The sequence below is a fragment of the Tursiops truncatus genome, chromosome 4 (assembly GCF_011762595.2).
Source record: "Tursiops truncatus isolate mTurTru1 chromosome 4, mTurTru1.mat.Y, whole genome shotgun sequence".
Taxonomy (NCBI): Eukaryota; Metazoa; Chordata; class Mammalia; order Artiodactyla; family Delphinidae; genus Tursiops; species Tursiops truncatus.
Genome location: NC_047037.1, coordinates 128,695,261 through 128,712,836, shown reverse-complemented (window position 1 = coordinate 128,712,836; position 17,576 = coordinate 128,695,261). Strand labels below are relative to the sequence as shown.

The window sequence follows — 17,576 nt, the reverse complement described above, 5'->3', positions numbered from 1 at the left end:
TAGGGACATTTGAGTTACATCCAAAATACACGAGAAAATAATGAGTGAAATCGTGTGGGAGTCCAAGGGGTAAAGTGATTCACTGTGACCTAGAATTTGGGCAGTAGGTAACATTTGCATTGGGTCTTAACTGGGAAGAATGGGGCCCTGCAGTCCAGGGAGGGAAGAGCGTATGCAATAGTCCAGACGTAGGAAGCAGATGGCATTTCAGGCTACCTGAGTTCATGGTGGGGTAAAAATATTTAGTTAGAAAGGAGGAAAGAACAATTGGAAATAGACATGGAAGGACTGGGGTTCTTACATGCACCTGAGCATTTTTGAGGCTTCACTCACCTTCCACCCAAAGCCAGTGGAATTCTAGTCTTCCTTCATCCCACACCTTTGCAATTTCTTCAAGAGGAAGAACAGACCCTTCCTCTTTGCGAGGAACTCTTCCTTCTGTACTCTCAATAAATGGCAGTGAAAGTTTCTAGCATATGCTCTGATATGTTAAATTATTTGAAAAGTCTTACAAAGGTATATCAAGGTGTTGAGAATATCAAGGCTGTTAGGAGTTACTCTCAAACTTTAGTGTTCATAAGAATCTCTGGATAGCCAGGACATGGAAGCAACCCAAATGTCCATCAACAAAGGAATGGATAAAGAAGATGTGGTACATATACACAGTGGAATATTACTCAGCCATTAAAAGGAACAAAACAGTGCAATTTGCAGAGACATGGATAGACCTAGAGACTGTCATACAGAGTGAAGTAAGTCAGAAAGAAAACAAATATCGTATAATATCGCTTATATGTGGAATCTAGAAAAATGGTACAGACGAACTTACTTGCAAAGCAGAAATAGAGACATAGATGTAGAGAACAAACTTACGAATACCAAGGGGGGAAGGGGGATGAATTGGGAGATTGGGATTGATATATATACACTACTATGTATAAAATAAATAACTAATGAGAACCTACTGTATAACACAGGGAACTCCACTCAATGCTCTGTGGTGACCTAAATGGGAAGGAAATCTAAAAAATGAGGTGATATATGTATATGTATAACTGATTCACTTTGCTGTACAATAGAAACTAACACAACATTGTAAAGCAACTATATTCCAGTAAAAATTAAAAAAAAAAAAAAAAGGATCTCTGGGGTACTTGTTAAAAATGTAGATTCCTGGGCTCTGCCCCCAAAGATTCTGGTTTCATAAGTCTGAATGTGACCCAAGGATCTGCATTATTTTTAATAGTTAAAATCACATCACTTGAGAAGTACTGAGTTAAAGTTTAGGTATATATTAGGTACAGGGCAAAAAAACAAAATTAGAGAATGATATAAAACCAAGTCAGAATGGGAAGGGCCTCATGCACTGTGCCTACAGTTTGAACTTTATCCCATGGGCTGAAGGGAGTGTGTAGAGGTATTTAAGTCATGTGATTGTTTTTAGAAGCTAATTCTAGAGAACCTCATTCACTCCATTTCCATTGCCTTAGCTCCTTCTGTCTCTAAATATTCATTCACTCATTAAATCAACGATATTTGGAGGTTGAACAAATTGTTTTAAACTGTAAGCAATTACCAAGATAAAACAAGAATAGGTCGCCACAAGTTGAAAAACTGCCAGTTCACACTTCTTCCCTCAAAAATGATTATGAATTAAAGCCCTACCACCCCTAGCCCTAGGTTGAAAGATTTTTGTAAAAAATGAACATATTTCATTAGAAGACAGGCTTCCTTGAGCAGGATGGGCAAACATACCCCAGTGTTTACCTGCTATCTGAAATGAAAGGTAAGGTGAAAGGAATGTAGCCTCTGACTTGGGATATTCACAGCTTCTAAGATTTAAAAAAGGCAGAAATTATAAAATAAGCTACAAGGATATATTGTACAACACAGGGAATATAGCCAATATTTTATAATAACAATAAATGGAGTATAACCTTTAAAAATTCTGAGTCACTATATTGTACACCTGTCACATATAATATTGTACATCAGCTATACTTCAATTTTTTTTTGAAGGCAGTAAAAGAGAAAAAAAGAACACAATATTGGAGCAGTAGAACTTAACGTGACAGGGGCCAAATTGGTGAAAGAGGTGCTACTTGAATACCAGATTGAATGACAACCAAAGTGGCACAGTGTAGGGTCCAAGTAGGGAAAAATTCTTGTGCCTCCAAAAACCAACTGGAGTAACTCTTTTGTCACTCTCCCCATTGAGAAGGGGAATCTGTTGTCCATCCACTCGAATCGGGGTTGGCCCTGTAACTGCATAGCCAAGAGAACACTGCAGAAGTGATGCTCTGTTAGTTCTGGGTCTAGTCTTTGGATTGGCATCTCCCACTTCCTCTTTCTTGGACCCTCCCTCACAGACAAGTCACCATGCTGTGACAAGCCCAGCATGGGACATGTGTAGCCTCTCCAGGCAACAGCCCTAGCAGAACAACCAGCCAATAGTTGGCATTAAATGTGTCATGTGAGCGAGCCACCTTGGTTGTTCTGTTCTAGTCAAGTTCATACATGTACATCCAGCCCCAGCCAAAAGGAAAAAAAAAAAATACTCCGAATGGAGCCCAGTCAACTCATAGACTTATAAGATAGTAAAATGATTGCTGTTTTAAACCACTAAGTCTTGGGGTGGTTTGGTTAAAGAAAATATCTGATAATGAAGTAGAGCCTGAAAATGTAGTTAAATTTTGTGAGAAGACCCACAAGCGCGATGGTCAAGGCTTAGAGGAAAGTTCAGATAAATAAAACAAAATATGTAGAAGAGACTGGTTAATTTTAAACTGTGTTAAGCTCCTTGATCTGAGGTGACACTTGAGATTTTCCTCAATTACAAATTAATTGTGCCCCCAATTTCTCTCACTCTGCTGTATATATTTATCTAATGAAGTACAGAAATTGTTATTCTCTCAGAAGCTAATGCTAAAAGTCATACTCAAAAAATATATATATATGTATATGTATATATACATACACACATATAAATGCTTATGGGTAGAAGGTGAGACCCTCAGGATTCTGAGCGTAGCCTGACTTCTCTGCACAACTGGGGAGATAAGAGAGTTGGAAGCAGCAGACTGCACAGAGTTTGATGTAACCAGTCCCTCAAGCCCAAAGTTAAAGTCACTAAATATTTGGTGCACGTGCCCTTCCTGTGGAGCCAGTGATGTTTGTACTTGGTACTGAGTCAGAAACAGCAAGTTGAGCCTTCAGGCACAGTCACATGTCTGCAAAGGGCAGAAAGATCCAGCCTGATAGCTTTGTTACCTGTATTTGTTGAGGTTTACACCCAGAATTATACCTGCAGCTCTTGGTCTTTTATTTTCAAAATTCATGCAGGTGTTAAATTCTACTTCATAATATATTTGTCTTCACAAAATTGTTCTCAAAAAAATTGTTTTTGGGCTTCCCTGGTGGCGTAGTGATTGAGATTCTGCCTGCCGATGCGGGGGACACGGGTTCGTGCCCCGGTCCGGGAAGATCCCACATGCCGCGGAGCGGCTGGGCCCGTGAGCGATGGCCGCTGAGCCTGCGCGTCCGGAGCCTGTGCTCCGCAACGGGAGAGGCCACAACAGTGAGAGGCCTGCGTACCGCAAAAAAAAAAAAAAAAAAAAAATTAAGTAAAACTGACAGAACTAGCAGAGGTGCCGTATTTTAACTCATAGTTTCTTTCACCTCTGACATGCACTGTTTCATTCACCTAGAGCAGCGGGTCTCCACAGAGGCCGGTTTTGCCCCCCAGGAGATATTGGTATTGATATGAGACAGGGGCGGCAGGGAGGAATGCTACTGGTATCTAGTGGGTAGAGGCCAGAGATGCTGCTCAACAACCTACAATGCACCAGGGAGTCCCCATGGATAAACTGCACTGTGAATATAGACTCCTTATTCTCCATTCACAGCAAAGAATTCTCAGGCCCAACACATCAATAATGTCAAGGTCAAAAAACCCTCAATTAGATGTACTCATGCTCCAATATGAGAAATGTGTACATAAATTAAAAGAAGGAATAAAGGGAAATAAATAAGTAGAAAGAAAATACAATGAAACCAGGGAAGAAGCTAAACGTACATATCATAAAACAGATATCCTTGACAAAGATGACCTCCAGAATTCTCTGCCGTCTCCTAGCAGTCAGGTAAAAAGGGAAACCTGTTAAGTCAATAATGAGCTACCTAGGGGTTGGATAGGAGTGATCACCGTGGGAGGAAGAAGTACTGAACTCTGAGAGAAGACGAAAAAATGGGCACGGGCTATGACCCCCATCACAACAACACATTTCCTGGACTGGGGTGCCAGATGTAGGAAGTGCTTTGGAAATAGTAACCTCTGAGGCTTAAAAGTTATCAAATAAGATGGACCTATGGGGTCAGAGGAGAGATACACATACTGCCATAAAGAGATAGAACCGTCACTCGGGGGTGCTGGATTTTCTCCACTGGACACTCCTGATTCCCTGTACAGTCTTCCCCACCCTGCTCTGTGCCCCAGGAAGCTGTTCTCTAGGTGCAGCATCCAGAGCGTCCCCTGCTTCCTCACTTCTGATCGTACTTGGATAACCAGAGGTGTCAGCAGGAAGGCAACTGTCTCCCATCCCAGGCGGTAGGTTGGCTCTAGCTATGTTCCTCTAACAAAGGCCCAGCGGCTCTCAGGCAACCTCTATGTAGAGCTACAGCCGAAGCAACACCTTTCTAGGGGTGGTGATAACTCCCCACCTTGGTTAGCCCCAGGGTGCGTCGCTGTCCCTTGGCAGGTTACTTGCCCAGTCCTATCTGTTTCCTGCCACTTCTGGGACTTATTCACCAGGTCAAGACTTGAGGATAACCAGAGTGAATATATTAATACATACAAGGAAAGAATGTGACTGCCAAGAAGAGGAGTTCATCAAAATCTGAAGCCAACAAGAGGGGAGCCAGAGGTGCAGACACAGGCAACACATCCCTGGCACTGTGGTGTGAGAGTGAGGGTAGGTCAGCCAAGGACACGGTAGAGGTAGACCCTGCTTTTCAAAAGTTCATTTTACACCACTTTGATTTTACAGAATACCTACATTAGTACTTATTTTTGTTAACCAAAAGAAATCTAAAGAGGATTTTTATTTTTGCAAAAAAGGAGAAAAATGAAAATAGCATTCAGCTTCTGTTTTGCAGTGAGCCTTTATAGAGGCAGTGCACATCCTGAATGTCAAGAGTGGCGCCACCCAGCCCCTTCCCCGGGAACTACACTCAGCCTCTCAACATTAAGCTACCATAGCTTGGAACTATGTCTGAGCATCTGTGTTTTATCTCAGTTTATTTTGTGCATTCATTAGCAAGATGTGTCCTAAAGTAATTACTTCTTCACTTTATGCCATTTCAGCTTATGAAAGGTTTCATAGAAACACTCAACTTTCTCAGAAAGTGAAGAAACCTGCATTTTATTCCCAGGCAGGACATGGGGAGGATGGAAGCTGAGGGCTACCCGTGTCTTGGTTCCATTAGATTAGGCACCTAGGTCACCACATTAACATCACTCTTTGATTTCTTTCTAATGATTTGCTTTGCATATACATCTGCCTACAGAGAGAGATCATCTGATTAGTGAGCATCAACATTTGGTACATTTGCTGGCAATACTCTCTTCATAAACTAATAAATCATCTTTCTGGTTATCTTCCTGCCTCTGTAGCTTTGGGTGAGTGTGCATCTGAAAGACAGATCACCACTGATATGTCCACAGTTCAGGTTTCTGATCTGCAAGTACAGAATCGTACTGAATGTGACAAGGTAAAGCCCCAGGTGACCTGGTCTAGGTGGTACCTCCTTCACAGGAATTCTCCTGGTATTCATCACTAGTAACCTTTAGATAAGGGGCACTTTATTCCCCCATTTATGTCCCTTTCTCTAAATCCCTTTTTGACAAACACTGCTAGTTGTCTACTCAATATCCATTCCCCCTTCTTCCTTTCTATTATAATTGAATGTGTGCTTAAAAACACTTGAAAACACCTCCCCAGACTCCCTTAGTCATGTGACCTAGTTCTGGCCAACCAGATATAGGTATATATGCACTCAATGGAACTTCCAAGAAAGCTCTTACTTTCCTGATAACAAAAGACCAAATCAGCCAGTATGCAATTTTGCCTTCTGCACTCTCTGCCTTGTATGATTGAGGTGGGGCTCTTTTCTCTCATCCTTGAGTATGAGAACCACACTCTAAGGATAGCAGGCCAGGAAGCTAGGAAACAGCTCAGGTCCTTGACAGCTTCCTTGAGCAGCTGACCAGCCCTGGTTGTGGGGTTCACATCTCTTATCATACAGGGGAAAGAAAACCCTAGTCAGTTAAGGCTTTCAGAGTTGGGTGTCTATTACATGAAGCCAAATGCAGCCTTGACTGATAAGTTTTCTTAATTTCAAGGCTTTGCCAAGTCCCCCATATCATTCTGTTTAAATGCATGAACTGAGAACCCTGAAGTCATGCATCCTAGGTTATGTGGGAATAAATGAGTTGTTATGATCATAGGCAAACTATGCATATGACCCCGGAAGCTAGAACAAATAGCAGTGAATAGCAGTATAATCATGTTGAGAGTATTAGAAGAACAAAGAATTGATATTATTATGAAATTACAAAGAATATTATATGTTATTGACTTCTGGATTGCCATATCCTGTTAGGTATAACTAGGTCACAAATAAGAAAACAGAGATGCAGTTAAGTCAGTAAAAATACTCTGATAAAATTCCAGGAAATCGCTCTTTTGAAACATGGGACAGCTGCCAAAGGGGGGAAAAAAAGGAAGTTAAAATCTTTCAAAACAATTTCATGGATTTTAGCTCTGCAGAAACATTGGAAAGCATAAGAAATTGTATGGAATTATTCTGATAATTTAAACTCTTCCTCTTTTATTATGCATTTTATAACTGGATGATCAAAGTCTGCATCATAATTAGATTACACGAATTGAAAGAGACATATCCACTTACAGCAGCCAAAATAAAGAAGTCCAAGCACTGCAAGCAGCATGAGGGGTAGAGACTCAGGCACTCCAGGATCATGACAACTTGAGGTGGGGATACAGGAGGATGGGGGCTATGGCTGCTGCTTCTAGACACTAGGGAATGCAACTGGACCTGGATCCAAAGCAGGCTCTCCATATCGACCAGGCCCGGAGGACAACGCCCAGCTGGAGGACAAAGCGGAGTACAGAAGGCTGACCACCCTGTGCCTTTGGATTGGAGAATTTAACCCCTTTATATGTAAGCCATATAGCTGACAGGGTCTGTGCTCCAGCCAGGTATCAGGCCTGAGCCTCTGAGGTGGGAGAGCCGAGTTCAGGACATTGGACCAACAGAGACCTCCCGGCCCCACATAACATCAATCGGCGAGAGACCTCCCAGAGATCATTGTTTCAATGCTAAGACCCAGCTCCACGCAACAACCAGCAAGCTCCAGTGCTGGACACCCCATGCCAAACAACCAGCAAGACAGGAACACAACCCCACCCATTAGCAGAGAGGCTGCCTAATATCATAATAAGTTCACAGACACCCCAAAACACACCACCAGATGCTGTCCTGCTCACCAGAAAGACAAGATCCAGCCTCATCCACCAGAACACAGGTACCAGTCCCCTCCACCAAGAACCCTACACAACACACTGAAAAAACCTTACCCACTGGGGGCAAACACCAAAAATAATGGGAACTATGAAATTGCAGCCTGTGTAAAGGAGACTCCAAACACAGTAAGTTAAGCAAAATGAGAAGACAGAGAAATACACACCCAATGAAGGAGCAAGGTAAAAACCCACCAGACCAAACAAATGAAGAGGAAATAGGCAGTCTACCTGAAAAAGAATTCAGAATAATGATAGTAAAGATGATCCAAAATCTTGGAAATAGAATGGAGACAATGCAAGAAACATTTAACAAGGACCTATAAGAACTAAAGAACAAACAAACAATGATGAACAACACAATAAATGAAATTAAAAATTCTCTAGAAGGAATCAATAGCAGAATAACTGAGGCAGAAGAATGGGTAAGTGACCTGGAAGATAAAATAGTAGAAATAATTACCTCAAAGCCAAATAAAGAAAAAAGAATGAAAACAATTGAAGACAGTCTTAGAGACCTCTGGGACATTAAACACACCAACATTCGAATTACAGGGGTGCCAGAAGAAGAAGAGAAAAAGAAAGGGTCTGAGAAGATATTTGAAGAGATTATAATTGAAAACTGCCCTAATATGGGAAAGGAAATAGTCGATCAAGTCCAGGAAATGCAAAGAGTCCCATACAGGATAAATGCAAGGAGAAACATGCCAAGACACATATTAATCAAACTATCAAAAATTAAATACAAAGAAAACATATTAAAAGCAGCAAGGGAAAAACAACAAATAACATACAAGGGAATCCAACAGCTGATCTTTCAGCAGAAACTGGGCAAGCCAAAAGGGATTGGCAGGACATATTTAAAGTGATGAAAGGGAAAAACCTATAACCAAGATTACTCTACCCAGCAAGGATCTCATTCATATTCGACAGAGAAATTAAAAGCTTTACAGACAAGCAAAAGCTAAGAGAATTCAGCACCACCAGACCAGCTTTACAACAAATGCTAAAGGAACTTCTCTAGGCAACAAAAACACAAGAGAAGAAAAAGACCTACAATAACAAACCCAAAACAGTTAAGAAAATGGTAATAGAAACATACATATCAATAATTACCTTAAATGTAAATGGATTAAATGCTCCAAACAAAAAACATAGACTGGCTGAATGGATACAAAAACAAGACCCATATATATGCTGTCTACAAGAGACCACTTCAGACCTAGGGATGCCTACAGACTGAAAGTGAGGGGATGGAAAAAGATATTCCATGTAAATGGAAATCAAAAAAAGCTGGAGTAGCAATATTCATAACAGAAAAAATAAACGTTAAAATAAAGACTATTAGAAGAGACAAAGAAGGACACTACATAATGATCAAGGGATCAATTCAAGAAGAAAATATAAAAATTGTAAATATTATGCACCCAACATAGGAGCACCTCAATACATAAGGCAAATGCTACAACCATGAAAGGGGAAATTGACAGTAACACAATAATAGTTGGGGACTTTAACACCCCACTTTCACCAATGGACAGATCATCCAAAATGAAAATAAATAACGAAACACAAGCTTTAAATGACACTTTAAACTAGATGGACTTAATCAATATTTATAGGACATTCCATCAAAAAACAACAGAATACACTTTCTTCTCAAGTGCTCATGGAATATTCTCCAGGATACATCATATCTTGGGTCACAAATCAAGCCTTGATAAATTTAAGAAAATTGAAATCCTATCAAGTATCTTTTGCGACCACAATGCTATGAGACTAGATATCAATTACAGGAAAAAATCTGTAAAAAATACAAACACATGGAGGCTAAACAATACACTACTAAATAACAAAGAGATCACTGAAGAAATCAAGGAGGGAATCAAAAAATACCTAGAAACAAATGACAATGAAAACATGATGACCCAAAGCCTGTGGGATGAAGCAACAGCAGTTCTAAGAGGGAAGTTTATAGCCATACAATCCTACCTCAAGAAACAAGAAACATCTCAAATAAACAACCTAATCTTATACCGAAAGCAATTAGAGAAAGAAGAACAAAAAACCCCAAAGTTAGCAAAAGGAAAGAAATCATAATGGTCAGATCAGAAAAAAATGAAGAAAAAAATTAAGGAAACAATAGCGAAGATCAATAAAACTAAAAACTGGTTCTTTGAGAAGATAAACAAAATTGATAAACCATTAGCCAGACTCATCTAGAAAAAAAGGGAGAAGACTCAAATCAACAGAATTAGAAATGAAAAAGAAGTAACAACTGGCACTGCAGAAATACAAAACATCATGAGAGATTACTACAAGGAACTATATGCCAATAAAATGGACAACCTGGAAGAAATAGACAAATTCTTAGAAAAGCACAACCTCCCGAGACTGAAGCACAACCTTCAGAGACTGAATCAGGAAGAAATACAAAATATAAATGGACCAATCACAAGCACTGAAATTGAAAATGTGATCAAAAATCTTCCAACAAACAAAAGCCCAGAACCAGATGGCTTCACAGGCAAATTCTATAAAACCTTTAGAGAAGAGCTAACACCTATCCTTCTCAAGCTCTTCCAAATTATATCAGAGGGAGGAACACTCCCAAACTCACGCTACAAGGCCACCATCACTCGGATAACAAAACCAGACAAAGATGTCACACAAAAAGGAAAACTACAGGCCAATATCACTGATGAACATAGATGCAAATATCCTCAACAAAATGCCAGCAAACAGAATCCAACAGCACATTAAAGGATCATACACCATGCAAGGAATGCAAGGATTCTTCAATGTACGCAAATCAATCAAAGTGATACACCATATTAACAAACTGAAGGCGAAAAACCATATGATCATCTCAATAGATGCATAAAAAGCTTTCGACAAAATTCAACACCCATTTATGATAAAAACGCCACAGAAAGTATGCAGAGAGGGAACTCACCTCAACATAATAAAGGCCATATATGACAAACCCATTGTTCTCAATGGTAAAAAACTGAAACCATTTCCTCTAAGATCAGGAACAAGACAAGGTTGCCCACTCTCACCACTATTATTCAACATAGTTTTGGAAGTTTTAGCCACAGCAATCAGAGAAGAAAAAGAAATAAAAGGAATCAAAATCAGAAAAGAAGAAGTAAAACTGTTGCTGTTTGCCAATGACATGATACTATACATAGTGAATCCTAAAAATGCTACCAGAAAACTACTAGAGCTAATCACTGTATTTGGCAAAGTAGCAGGATATAAAATTAATGCACAGAAATCTCTTGCATTCCTATACACAAATGATGAAAAATCTGAAAGAGAAATTAAGGAAATACTCCCATTTACCACTGCAACAAAAAGACTGAAATACCTAGGAATAAACCTACCTAAGGAGACAAAAGTCCTGTATGCAGAAAACTATAAGACAGTGATGAAAGGAATTTAAGGTGATTCAGACAGATGGAGAGATATACAATGTTCTTGTATTTAAGAATCAACTTTGTGAAAATGACTATACTACACAAAGCAATCTATAGATTCAACGCAATCCCTATCAAACTACCACTGGCATTTTTCACAGAACTAGAACAAAAAGTTTCACAATTTGTATGGAAACACAAAAGGCCCCAAATAGCCAAAGCAATCTTGAGAAAGAAAAACAGAGCTGGAGGAATCAAGCTCCCTGACTTCAGACTATACTACAAAGCTACAGTAATCCAGACAGTATGGTACTGGCAGAAAAACAGAAATATGGATCAATGGAACAGGATAGAAAGCCCAGAGATAAACCCCCGCACATATGGTCACCTTATCTTTGATAAAGGAGGCAGGAATGTACAGTGGAGAAAGGACAGCCTCTTCAATAAGTGGTGCTGGGAAAACTGGACAGCTACATGTAAAAGAATGAAATTAGAACAGTTCCTAACACCATACACAAAAATAAACTGAAGGTAGATTAAAGGCCTAAACGTAAGGTCAGACACTATAAAACTCTTAGAGGAAAACATAGGCAGAACACTCTACGACATACATCACAGCAAGATCCTTTTTGACCCAACTCCTAGAGAAATGGAAATAAAAACAAAAATAAACAAATGGGACCTATGAAACTTAAAAGCTTTTGCAGAACAAAGGAAACCATCAGCAAGACGAAAACACAACCCTCAGAATGGGAGAAAATATTTGCAGACGAAGCAACTGACAAAGGATTAATCTCCAAAATATACAAGCAGCTCATGCAGCTCAATAACAAAAAAACAACCCAATCCAAAAATGGGCAGAAGACCTAAATAGACATTTCTCCAAAGAAGATATACAGATTGCCAACAAACACATGAAAGGATGCTCAACATCACTAATCATTAGAGGAATCCAAATCAAAATTACAATGAGGTATCACCTCACACAAGTCAGAATGGCCATGATCAAAAAATCTGCAAACAATAAATGCTGGAGAGGGTGGGGAGGAAAGGGAACCCTCTTGAGCTGTTGGTGGGAATGTAAATTGATACAGCCACTATGGAGCACAGTATGGAGGTTCCATAAAAAATTAAAAATAGAACTACCATACGACCCAGCAATCCCACTACTGGGCATATATCCTGAGAAAACCATAATTCAAAAAGAGTCATGTACTACATTGTTCATTGCAGCTCTATTTACAATAGCCAGGACATGGAAGCACCCTAAGTGTCCATCAACAGATGAATGGATAAAGAAGTTATGGCACATATATACAATGGAGTATTAGTCAGCCATAAAAAGAAACGAAATTGAGTTATTTGTAATGAGGTGGATGGACCTAAAGTCTGTCATACAGAGTGAAGTAAGTCAGAAAGAGAAAAACAAATACCGTATGCTAACACATATATATGGAATCTAACAACAACAACAAAAAGGTTCTGAAGAACCTAGGGGCAGGACAGGAATAAAGATGCAGACGTAGAGAATGGACTTGAGGACACAGGGAGGGGGAAGGGTAAGCTGGGACGAAGTGAGAGAGTGGCATGGACTTATATACACTACCAAATGTAAAATAGATAGCTAGTGGGAAGCAGCTGCATAGCACAGGGAGATCAGCTCCATGCTTTGTGACCACCTAGAGTGGTGGGACAGGGAGGGTGGGAAGGAGACGCAAGAGGGAGGTGATATGGGGATATATGTATACGTATAGCCGATTCACTTTGTTATACAGCAGAAACTAACACAACGTTGTAAATCAATTATACTCCAATAAAGATGTTAAAAAAAGAAAAAAAAATCCACATCTATGCAATGAAGCTGTAGAAATTAGGAGATGTTGAATTCCATCCAGTAAAGGGAAATATCATTTTATACTAATAATTTGAGAAATTTTTCCTAAGTAAAAGGAGGCTTTAGAATTAATGTTAAACTTAGAGTTCTAAAAGCATCAATTTAAATTGATGAGAACATTAAAAAAAATTGCCTCCTGAGTAAATAAGATTTCCAGAAGAAACTCTATTGGGATTTTTTTTTATAGCCCTTAGGATAAACAAGGAAAGGAAACCTAGGGCACATGTCTAATTAACTACATGTGCCCCTTTGGTTTCCAAAAATAAGCTCTAACATAATTTGATGCTTTATCCTTAGCAATGAGAAGTCAAGCATAGAACCATTTGCAAGTGCCACATGATGTGTCATAGAAAGGAACCAAAAATAATCATAGACATTTTTATCATTTTTAATAGACAAAAATCCATATTTCTGTTACCAGATCCAGAGAGATCAAGCTTTGCCTTTCGTACTTCTCTACTTGGTGCCTGAAATCCCTTGGAGATTAATTTTGGGGGATAAAGGTTTTGCATATTCAGAAGTTCTCTGTTAAAATAAAAATTGTTTCAAAGGCAAGTACATTAAGCCACCTTCAAGGACAGTCACAATTACTCTAGTGAGGATAAGCTTATAAAAATAGTCATAATGAATGAGGTTCAAATGCATATTTATAGGAAAGTGGAAGTAAGTAGAAGAAAGTTGGAAGCTATACTTGGGAGCCTTGCCACGTAAAGAAGTATGATGGGGCCAGGAAGGGTAGTAGAGGGCATTGAATGCTAAATAGTAGGATACGGACAGAGACTTTTTCAGAATTATTGCAAAGAGCTGGCACAGCTTTTGGAAACAAGTGTTACCTATTCAGTAAAATTTTTATTAAAAGTCCATCTTTAAGTATGATGCTGAAAATAACATCCTAAGAAGTTATAAATTCATCATGATCAGTAGAAAAATAAAGGACAACAAATGTCATACAAGTATAAAAATAGGAAAGATTCAGCTCTATCAGTCAATATACTAGTGTGTGTATTTAATACTGGATAATTTACAAAGCATTTTCATGGATTTTGTTTCATTTAATACACCATCCTCTAAGGTAGATAATACAGTAATTATGCCTTTTTTTTTTTTTTTTTTTTTTTTTTGCGGTACACGGGCCTCTCACTGTTGTGGCCTCTCCCGTTGCGGAGCACAGGCTCCAGACGTGCAGGCTCAGCGGCCGTGGCTCACGGACCCAGCCGCTCCTCGAATTATGCCATTTTTGAAAGGAGGAAGCTGAGTTTTCAGGCCAAAAGCTAGCAAAGAATGCCCTGCAGCTCTTTGGGCTCCTTTACTAAGAGCCCTTCTCCTCTACCTGAGTTTCCCTGAGGATCCCCTAAATTAGTACAAGTAGATAAATTTGAATCCATGGATTTCAATATTGTCCTCTTACATTGATTTATATGCATGTTTAAAAGCTTTACATTGTACAATGTGCAGCTATAGCCTTTATTTTTTAAGTACGATTTGTGATCATTTCTGTAAAAATTGTCTATCAACTCTATTATAGAATGATTTGTAGGAGATCTGTAAATCAATTTTACCTATCATGGTCAAAAATGGCAAAATCTTGGCCTCTGTGGAGTCCTGCTGGAAGGGTGTATGGAGTAAGCCAGGGAAGGCCTAGAACAGAAGCTGGGAGGAAGCTAAATTGGGCTTCCCGCTACCTACCAAGCTGCTCTTCCTTGCTAATGACCAAGTTCAGGCACTAATTATTTATTAGTCTTGAGTTCTTATTAGTCCAACTCAGATTGACAGAGAGTCATTGATGAGAAAGTGGATGGAACACAAATCAATGTAGGCTGCTTTTGGAGGGAATCCTGTCCTCATAGGAAGGCATTTCAGCATAGAGGTTACAAGCGTGGACTCTAGAGCCAGACTGTCTGAATCCCAGCTCTACTCCTTAACCATTTGTCCTTGTTTCTTCAACCATAAAGAAGGTAATGCTCTTAGGATAGTTGTAAATACTAGATGAGTTAATGTACAGAGAGCATTTAGAACAACACATAGCACAAGCTGCATAAGTATTAACTTTATTATTCTGGAAGCCAAGAATATTTAGACATATAGACAATTTGCTGATTCTGAGAAAATAATAGATAGCTTGGTGAAGTAGGAAGGTGATGACACAGAGGATTTTGTACTTGCGCAGTTATATGATGGGAACACTAATTTATTAGTGTGCAACTATCCAAGAGCTTTTTACCCTAACTTAAATTTAAATCTCGGTTATTAACTAGCTAGATTCTAGTGGTCAGGGTAGGGAATGTATGTGTACTTTGAGAGCAGCCTCTTCTAAGGTAAAAACAAAACCACAGGAACAACTTCTCCAGGAGTGGGTTGGGGGTATAGTGGACAATGTTGGTGACCCACCCAGGCCCTTTGGACCCCTTTACCATCATTGTGCATCTCTCCAGCTTCCATGTGCTTTTGCTCTCAATGGCCAGCACCTTCAGCCCTTCTTTAGAAGACTCCCCTTAGTCTACTGAAGCTACTTCCCCGAACTCCATCACACATGCAGATCCAGAAATGCCTCAAATTGACCTCCCCTGGGTCGTAGTTAGCTGATGGGCACAGGAGTAGGAAAGCCCAGCTCCCTTGCCTCAGTTGGTACAACTCCACAGTCCAACTTGATCTCCACATTTCCTCAAGGAATCAGGCTGACCCCACTTTCTGCAGAGCTTTTGCCTGAGATGCCACCCTTGTCTTCCTCCCCTTCCCTATTCTTCTTCCTTCACTTCCTTTCTGAATTTCCCCGGGAGGAAATAATAAATAATAAATAAATTGCTTACACACGAATCCTTGTCCCAAGGTCTGCTTCTGGGAAACCTGACCTAAGACCTAAGTGAAGATGCTTTTTGTCTTATTTTATAAATAAATGCTTGGTAATTGGGGCAAGCTCAGAGTTTAACTCTTGCCTTACCACTTAGCTGTGCTAACTTCTATGTGCCTGCTTCCCATCTGTGAATGTTTTCAGCTTAAGTAGTGTTTCAGTTCTTCTTAACACAACCAGAACTAATTTAGATTTTGAGTTGCCTAGGTAGAGGAACACACCAACAGTTGCTGAATGCTGGGCACAGAGCTAGAGTACATTGATACATTACTGAATTTAACCTTCATGACAACCAAAACAGTGGAAGTATGCCCATCCCTGTTTTCATGATGAGGAATTTGAGGGTCAGAGAAGTAATTTATTTGTCCAGTATTACACTGAATGAGTATTTAAGTTCAAGGAAGTGTATATAGAATGTAGAGTTATAAAAAGGAATCACAAAAATGTAAAATTCTATTATGCATAACTTTGTTGCATTAAGGATATCTGCATGGAAATTCTCAAAAGTAGACTGCAATCAAAAGTGACTTCCCGGGCTTCCCTGGTGGCGCAGTGGTTGAGAGTCCACCTGCCGATGCAGGGGACACGGGTTCGTGTCCCGGTCCGGGAAGATCCCACATGCCGCGGAGCAGCTAGGCCCGGGAGCTATGGCCTCTGAGCCTGCGCGTCCAGAGCCTGTGCTCCGCAACGGGAGAGGCCACGACAGAGAGAGGACCGCGTACCGCAAAAAATTAAAAAATTAAAAATTTTTTTAAAAAAGTGACTTCCCTCTCAAGGGTCTCTCTCCTACTCTCACCTCCTCACCACCTGACATAACTACACACACAGTAAACAATGACAGTGTGTTGACTGAATGAGTACATGAGTGAATCAGCAAAGATCAAGGAGGTCACATATTCTATAGCTTTTATTGAACTATAGAATTCAACAGACAGCCTTCTTGCCGCTGCAGTAAAAAAGTTCATTTATTAATTTTAAATATATACCTGTATTTGGCGGCTATCAAAGAAAGGCATAATTGGGAAATTCAATCTCAGTGTTTGAATTTTTTAAGGTCATTTTTCCCCGATGGGGATTTTTTATTTTGTCAGTTATGTGTCTGGTGTATTTTTTAGAAGACAAACCTCTTTCCTAGAGTTTACAGCAAATGGCTAGCTTTAAGTGGAAATCAATTATATTAACATATGTGCATATGTATTAAATATGTAAAAATAGTAAGGATGGAGAGATATCATTGCCTGTGTTTTCATAAACCCTTTCAACTCTTCAAAACAGTGGAAAAGAAACATGCTGAGAAATAAAACTCTTCAATCACATTTTTTTTGGAAAAGTTGAGAAAGCGCAGAGGTTTAGGAAGCAGACCCCACTGAACATTCTGCTAAAGGATCGCAATTCGAGCATTCTGAAGAGAAAACGGAGCAAATGGAGAAGGGTCTACTAAGTATAACGTGAAAGAAGGAAAATCAGAGAAGGCTATGTTTGGGGGAGGGGGCTCTCAGTGTTAAAATATGGTGGGAAATTAAATGAATGAAGTCAAAGGAACCAGTGCAGGAATGGAGAGAGACTTCTAAGGAGAACAGTAGTGATCAGCTCCTTGAGATTGGGGCCAGAAAAAACTCTCTGCAAGTTATGATTAGCATAATTACCAGGGTAAACCAAACAAGAACTCAAGTGTGTTGTTGGTACAAGCCCTCCAAAAAGCAGGCTCCAAGATGAGATTAAACATGCAAGTATTTGATGGGGAGGAATGCCTATGTGAAAGGAAGTGAGGAGGGAGCCAGAAAAGACGGGCAGAGTCATAACACTCCAAA

General features: G+C 39.7%; 1 protein-coding gene across 6 annotated transcripts in view; it reads right to left on the bottom strand.

The window, feature by feature from the left end:
- Positions 1-17,576, bottom strand: part of BACH1 (BTB domain and CNC homolog 1) — an 81,098-nt gene that overhangs the window by 48,026 nt on the left and 15,496 nt on the right. The window lies entirely within an intron of this gene.